Source organism: Octodon degus, unplaced genomic scaffold, assembly GCF_000260255.1.
Source record: "Octodon degus isolate 3935 unplaced genomic scaffold, OctDeg1.0 scaffold00010, whole genome shotgun sequence".
Classification (NCBI taxonomy): Eukaryota; Metazoa; Chordata; class Mammalia; order Rodentia; family Octodontidae; genus Octodon; species Octodon degus.
In genome coordinates this window covers 25831896-25839316 of record NW_004524586.1, presented here as the reverse complement: position 1 = coordinate 25839316, position 7421 = coordinate 25831896, and the positions used below count along the sequence as shown (strand labels likewise).

The 7421-nt window shown below is 44.9% G+C and overlaps 1 pseudogene; it reads right to left on the bottom strand.

Annotated features, from left to right (window-relative positions):
• Nucleotides 1–6443: 6443 nt before the first annotated feature.
• LOC111814993 lies at nt 6444–7075 on the bottom strand (annotated as a pseudogene).
• Nucleotides 7076–7421: the final 346 nt, after the last annotated feature.

Genomic DNA, 7421 nt, shown 5'->3' with positions numbered 1-7421 from the left:
AGAAGAAGAAGAAGAAGAAGAAGAAGAAGAAGAAGAAGAAGAAGAAGAAGAAGAAGAAGAAGAAGAAGAAGAAGAAGAAGAAGAAGGAAAAGATTTTTGATCCTGTAGCAATAATGAGAAAAATCTGCCAAGATTAAAATACTTTTCTCAATTCTTTCAGTCTAGAAAAGAGCAAAAAAAATCAAGAAATCTCCAACTAACTGAATTCTAAAAGGAAACAAGCCTTCCCTAGGTGAGCTTCCCTGCCTGAGAAGAGGTGGGGGGCTCCTCCGGAAACATGGGGCAAACCATGAGAAAAGCCTGGACAGAGCTGGCTGTGGGCCAATCAAGGAGGATGAGAGAAACATAACTACTATCCATGGTACAGAACCAGGGACATTTCTCAGGAGTCTGACCTCACATAGGGAGCTAGTAGCACAGTCCACACTAACAATTGCCTCTGTAACTAGTGTTCAACTGGAACCTATAAGCTGTCAGGTGGATTGGCAGAAAGGAAGCTCAATGTGGATGAAGGCAAGGACAAACAGGAATCACAAGGAGGAGTGGAGGTGCATGAGGGCAACTGGATGTCACATAAACAAGCTGGAACCCCCCCCCCATCACTCACTCTGTCCCAGCACCACTGGAGATGACCCATGGGAGAAGCAAGCATCATTTGCCTTAGAGGTAGGCAAGCACTTGACCCATTGCCCAGAATGAAGGGGATCTCGTGGGAGCTGTAACAGCCAGGGCTCAGGGGCTGCCCATAGCTACTCCAGTTCCTGGGGCCCTCACTGACCTGCAGATGTAAAACAATATAGCTGGGGCTTCACTTCTGTCTTCCAGGTCTTGTACAAACTGTCTTTTGTGATTTAAACTAACCCAGAAGCACAGGGAAAGAAATTCTGAGAAACAGCTCCATTTTAAACAAACCAATGACCCACAAATCTACCACAGATGTGCATGCTGGAAAGACAGGGTGGAATCTGGAAAAGCTCCCAATACAAAAAGAAATTACTCAGAGGTGAGCCTGGTGGTGCATGTTTTTCATACTAGCACTGAGGAGGCTGAGGCAGGAGAATCACTCAGGAGGCTGAGGCAGGAGGATCACCGTGAGTTCAAGTCCAGCCTGAACTGCATAGTGAAACCCTGAATCAAAAAGACAAATAATAAAATAAAATAAAAAATTATTCAGATCAACAATAGTCCTCCTGCCAAAAATTTTGCTAAGGTCATGAAGGAAGGGCAAATACACAGACAGATCTCTTAGCTCCACTCATCTTGAGAATGAATGGATTCAGGGGCTATGAAGTGTTGAAAAAAAAGTGAACCAAAAAATCTGAAACAGGAGAGAGCCTATTTACCAAGATGGTGCCAAAGGCAAAGAAGGAAGCCCCTGCCCCTCCCAAAGCTGAAGCCAAAGCAAAAGCTTTGAAGGCCAAGAAGGCTGGGCTGAAAGGCATCCACAGGCACAAAAAGAAGATACACACATCACCCACCTTCTGCCGTCCCAAGACACTGCAGCTGTGGAGGCAGCCCAAATACCCTCGAAAGCACACCCCCTGGAGAAACAAGCTTGACCACAAGGCCATCATCAAGTTCCCCTGACCAGAGAGTCAGCCATGAAAAAGATCAAGGACAACAACACACTTGTGTTCATTGTGGATGTCAAAGCCAATAAGCACCAAATCAAACAAGCTGTGAAGAAGCTCTATGACATCGATGTTGCCAATGTCAATACCCTAATCAGGCCTGATGGAGAGAAGAAGGCATATGTTCGACTGGTTCCCCATTATGGTGCCCTGGATGTTGCCAACAAAATTGGGATCATCTAAACTGAGTCCAGCTGGATAATTCTAAATATATACTTTTTTTCCCAGTTTAAAAAAAAATATCTGGGTTCCGGGGAGAGCTCAGTAGAATAAGCGCTTGCCTGGTAGACGCAGGGTCCTGAGTTCAATCCCTGGTTATATATCTATATCTATATCTATCTATCTCTATCTCTATCTCTATCTCTATCTCTATCTCTATCTCTATCTCTATCTCTATCTCTATATCTACATCTATCTGAAGAGCAATACATTTCCCCAACTCAATTATTGACCGGATAAAAGAACATAAGGTTGGGATGAGCTAATCATAAATAAACTCTATCCAATTAAGACTGCAGCCCAACCAGGCTCTGGGGAGGAATCTGAGTGATCACCTCCCCATCTTGTCTGCAAGACAGATGAGTTTCTCTGGGAATAAACAAAACAAACCAATTCAAAAAAAAAAAAAAACAAAAACATGGAGGGCTGGCGAGATAGTTCAGCAGACTAGGCACTTGCCTTGGCAAGCTCAGGGACCAGGGTTTGGTCCCTGGACCCACATGCCACACCGGCCCCACCCCCGGGCACGCTCAGCCAGCTAATGAGTCCAGGCATGGTGGCACACACCTGTAATCCCAGTGCAGGGGAGGCTGAAAACAGGAGGATTGCTATGAGTCCAAGCTGCATAGTAAGACCCTGAACCAAATACACAAATGAAAAAAAGAAAGAAAGAAAGAAAACATGAGGCATGCAAACAAGTAAGAATCAATAACCAAAAGCCAGGAAAACCAATAGTCAACAGAAGCAGATTCACAGATGACCTAATTGTTGGAATTGCTAAACAGGAAATTTAAATCAATTCCAACAAATATTGTACATAATGTTGTACATGTGATAGGAAAAGATGGAGATGCTGGCTGAATATATTATTCCAATATGAAAACAGAAATTAAAAAGTTAAAGTTGGAAAAAAATTTAAATAGAATTGACAAGTCATAGCCCCATACACCGCCCCCAACACATAAAGACTCAATTTATGATATTTGTATTTTTCAATGTTACAAAAGCAAACCCGTATCAGGGCTGGTGAGATAGCTCTGTGGACTAAGTGCCTGCTTAGGCAAGTGCAGGGGCTGGGTTCAATCCCTGGCACCACATGCCACCCTACCCCCGCCCCCGAGACCTCTGAGCCTGCCCCCAAGACCAGGCATAATGGTTCATGCCTGTAATCCTAACACTGGGGAGGCTGAAAACAGGAGGATCACTGTAAGTCCAAGCTGCGTAGTGAGACCCTGTACCACATACACTAAAAACAAAAAAAGCTGAGGAGCATCTGTGTATTGTGGCATTTATAACTTGTACAAGTAAAATATGACAGCAAAGAGCAAAGAGAAGGGCAGTGGCTGCACCTTCTAGCCAGCTCCTCTACCCTCCTTATATTAAACAAGCTACCCTGGGGCTGGGAGTGTAGAACTCACACAATGTCCATGTCCTCCTCTTGCACAGGTTGAGGATGAGTTTACAAAATAAGAACCCTCGCTCTCTGCTGAGTCACTTAATTAAACTTCTGGATTTCTCACATAGACACAATGTATATCAACCAGAACAACCACTTTATATAAAAGACAAGCATCTGTGAATTTTGGTATCTCTTGGGCAGGCAAGCGTCCTGGAACACAGTCTTCCCAGAGATACTGAGGATAAATGTATTTCTGTGTTTTCAAAATATGAAAGAAAAGAGAACAAAGAAGTTGAACACATCACTTCCACTTGTAACTCATGACCAGAACGCAGTCACATGACCGCACTGGGCAGCAGAGGGCGCTGGGAAATGCAGTCCTTATCCAAGTGCTTTGTGCCCATTTAAAATTTAGAGGTATTTCTATTGTGGACCCAGGAGAACCTTGCCATAGAGAGAAAATGAACAGCCTCTGCCCTTGGTCACATGGGTCGGTGATCCTCCTTCTGAGGATTCGAACACCGTAACCTCCGATACCTTCTCCTTTTCACCACCAGTACCATCCACTGTAATGTTCAGGGTTAGCCTTTCCACACTGTGATCAGGGAAGGCCACTGCTTTCTCAGTGATCATAACAATGTGCCAAGGGCACCCAGGGTGACACGTGGAAAGGAGAACCCAGGCAGGAGGGCGTCTGGGCCGGAAGGAAAAGAAACAGCCCCAGAAGTGTGAATGAGAAGTAAAATCTGCACAGGATGCTCAGCTGCGTGACATCCGCCACAGTCCAATCAGAGGATGCCACCTCTTCCTGTATTCAAAACTCATCTTGGTTCCCACCAGGAGCCACACAGGGCTGCCCTGAGCCTAGCCTGTGATGACAGGAAGCAGCAGCAGCCCAGCCCCTCGAAGTCCTCCATCCTGCAAAGATGCCATTGGGAAGGCCTGCACTTCCTCCCAATGGATAGTCCCATGTTGGCCCCACCACAATGCCAGACTCATCCTGCAGACCACTTACTCCCTAGGCAGAGTTTGGAAAAGGATGCGACTTTCATCTCCCATGGGAACTGGCACAGTGGGTCACTGCTGCCAATAATGCTGACCCTTGTGCGCTCAAAGTCCCCCTCACAACTAGACAACAAACAGGTATCAAGCTCCTGCTTTGTCTGGTTCTGGCCTCAAAGCTGGGCATGCAGAGAAACCACAGAACTGCAGACTGGCGTGGGTTAACTAACCCCCCACTCCCCGGCCACCCTCTGGCACTAATGTCATCCAGTACCACGCCCACGAGCCCCAGACCCAAGCCCTGTGTGTGTCCCCAGTCACCCCTCTCCACACCCCCACACTGGCCCTGCTGCCAACCTGATCCCGCTCAAGCCAGACACAGCGTCTTTCCCAATATAGACACATGAGAGATGAGCAGGGTCTGCTTCGCGAAATTGGTCCACGGGCTGCCTCCAAGACCTGGCTGCCAGGAGAATGGACTGGAATCTGCGCTGCCATTATCTTTGCTGACAGCCCCCTCCCCATCTTTTCACTATAATGAATTGCACTGAGAGCTCAGTTGTCACAGAAGCTTTTGAATTCCAGCCCTGCCATCCTCACAGACATCCTTAGAGGTTATCTCAGCAAGGCAGGTGGAAGAGGAAAGAGAAAAGCTTAACCCTATAAGAATAATTATGATATATTATTAGCAACCGATGACAATCTAAGGCACGATTTTCAATATAGACACGACTGACTGTAATTTTTCTCTGTCATATGCGCACACACACAAAAGGGCTACGTTTAATGACTCTGAAGTTCGGAGCAGTTTTTCAAACTAAATTTAGTTCCTTCGAAGCAGTGTCATATTACAGGGTGTGTTAATAAAATAGAGATACGGTTTGAATATTGAAGATACTTTTCAGAGTGTAGGGGAATGTTCTGATTAGTACGCTTCTATGAAGAGATCACTGATTGGGACGGAGTTCAGGGCACCAGTATGTGCAGAAATGAGGGAGGCACTCCAGCAGCAGAGCCACATTTGCCTTGGGAGGCAAGGCACAGCCAGGAAGAGCGTCTTCCTCATTTCTCTGTCTCCAGCTCCTGGCACAATTCTGGGCACAAGGAGAGGTTTGATAAATGGTTGCTGGCTGCATAGATGAGTGTGTGGGTGAATGGATCACTTGATGGACCGATGGGTGCACACAGACGCACCCGCTTCATTTTACTATGTCAAGAAAGCAGTCTTAAGCCTGCATCTTGTACAGCAATTAACCACTAAGAAGAATATATGCAGTGGATTATTTGTTGAAACTGTACTTCCGATTTGATTTGAAACTGTCTCATTGTTGTTTATCAATAAAACTTTGAAAAAAAATAATAATACCTAGGGGCCAGCAGGATAGTGCAATGGTCTAAAGCACCTGATTAGGCAAGCTTAGATAAGCCTAGGGACCGCAGTTCAATCCCTGGCACTGCATGCTGCACCAGCCTTGCTCCCTGGGTGGGCTGATTTGGACACAAAAATAAATAAAATAAAAGACATTATAAATAATAAAAAAAAAGAAAGCAGTCTTGTCAGATGCTGAAAGGCTGGGGCTATAAGCTCAAAATACAGTACAGTAGTCCCTCGCTATGTCATGGTTCAACTTTCACAGACTCAGTGTTTTGCAGATTTTCAAAAAATATATTTTAATAAAAAAATTTGTATTTACTTAGAAGCATTCAGAATGTCAACAAAACAGTTGCAACTTTTTTTTTGCAATTACAGAGTGGTATTCAGTTAACAGAACAACAATTACTTCGTCTAAGCTGCATCAGAGACAACTGAAGATGAAAACCTACCGCCCCCGTATATAACTAATTTGTGCTGTGCACCAACAAGACCCTGCTTTGCATTTCCACGTCCAGTAGGACATCGCTGCCTACTAGACAAAGGAGAACCTGATGCAGCAAAAAAGGGAGCGACCCCGTACTGTACCAGGCAAGGTTAGTGGCTACCGAAAATACTACCAGGACAGGGCGAGCTAAAGACACATTCAGTAGTGTGTTCACTATACCAAAAAAAAAAAAAAAAAAAGACACTCTACAGTTTAAAAACAAATCTTACACAGCCTTACAGTTCAATTTTTTTTTCTTCAAAAGGAGTGAGTTGTGTACAGGGGGACTAAATACTTTATACACAAGAAAAAAAAAACTGCGCTAGAACCAATTTATTCATCGTCATCCTCTTCATCATCCTCCTCCTCTTCCTTCTTTTTCTTGCTTTTCCCGGCCCTGATGACTCCCTTTTTTGCTGCATCAGGTTCTCCTTTGTCCAGTAGGCAGCGATGTCCTTGTCACACTTCTCCTTCAGCTTGGCAGCCTTCTTCTCGTAGGGCTGCTTGTCGTCTGCTGCAGTGTTATTCCACATTGCTCCAAGTTTCTTTGCAACATCACCAATGGAGAGGCCAGGATGTTGTCCTTTGATTTTTGGGCAATACTCAGATCAGAACAAGAAGAAACCCAAAGGAGGCCTCTTGGGTGCATTGAGATCCTTGAACTTCTTTTTTCTTTCTCCTTTAGGAGGAATGTTTTCATTTCTCTTTCATAATGAGCTTTGTCTACCTTTGCCATATCTTCAAATTCTCCTCTTTCTTTAGCAGACATGTGTTACTAGTCCTCTCTAAGCACTTCTTAGAAAACGCTGAGAAGTTAACGGAAGCACCTGGGTGCTTCTTCTTGTGCTCCTCTCAGCGAGTTTGCACAAAGAATGCAAAGGATGACATCTTGCCTCTCGGCTTCTTAGGATCTCTTTTGCCCATGTTTACTTGTTTTCCTCACTGAGGTACAGAGTTGCCCAGTGCCTGTCTGGCTCTCTCTCTTGCCCCGGCGCTATCTCTATGGAACTCAATGTATTGCAATGGCCTCAAAAAATATTCATCTACATTATTTTTTTTCACTGCATAACGTGTTTATTAATTAAGGGAGCACAGCGTTGTGCTACTTGCCCCTTCTTGGTCTGAGACAAAAAAGAGGCACTAGCAGCATCTCAGTGATTTTTGCCTCTTCGGTTTCCAAAGTTTGTTTGGAGAAGTAAAATACTGAATGTACACAAATACTCCTGGAAGATATCTGAAGCCTGCTCAGGCACAATCCCATACAGGCTCGCAACTAAAGCAGCTCAGGTGTGGCACTGGGCAGGAAAGCCT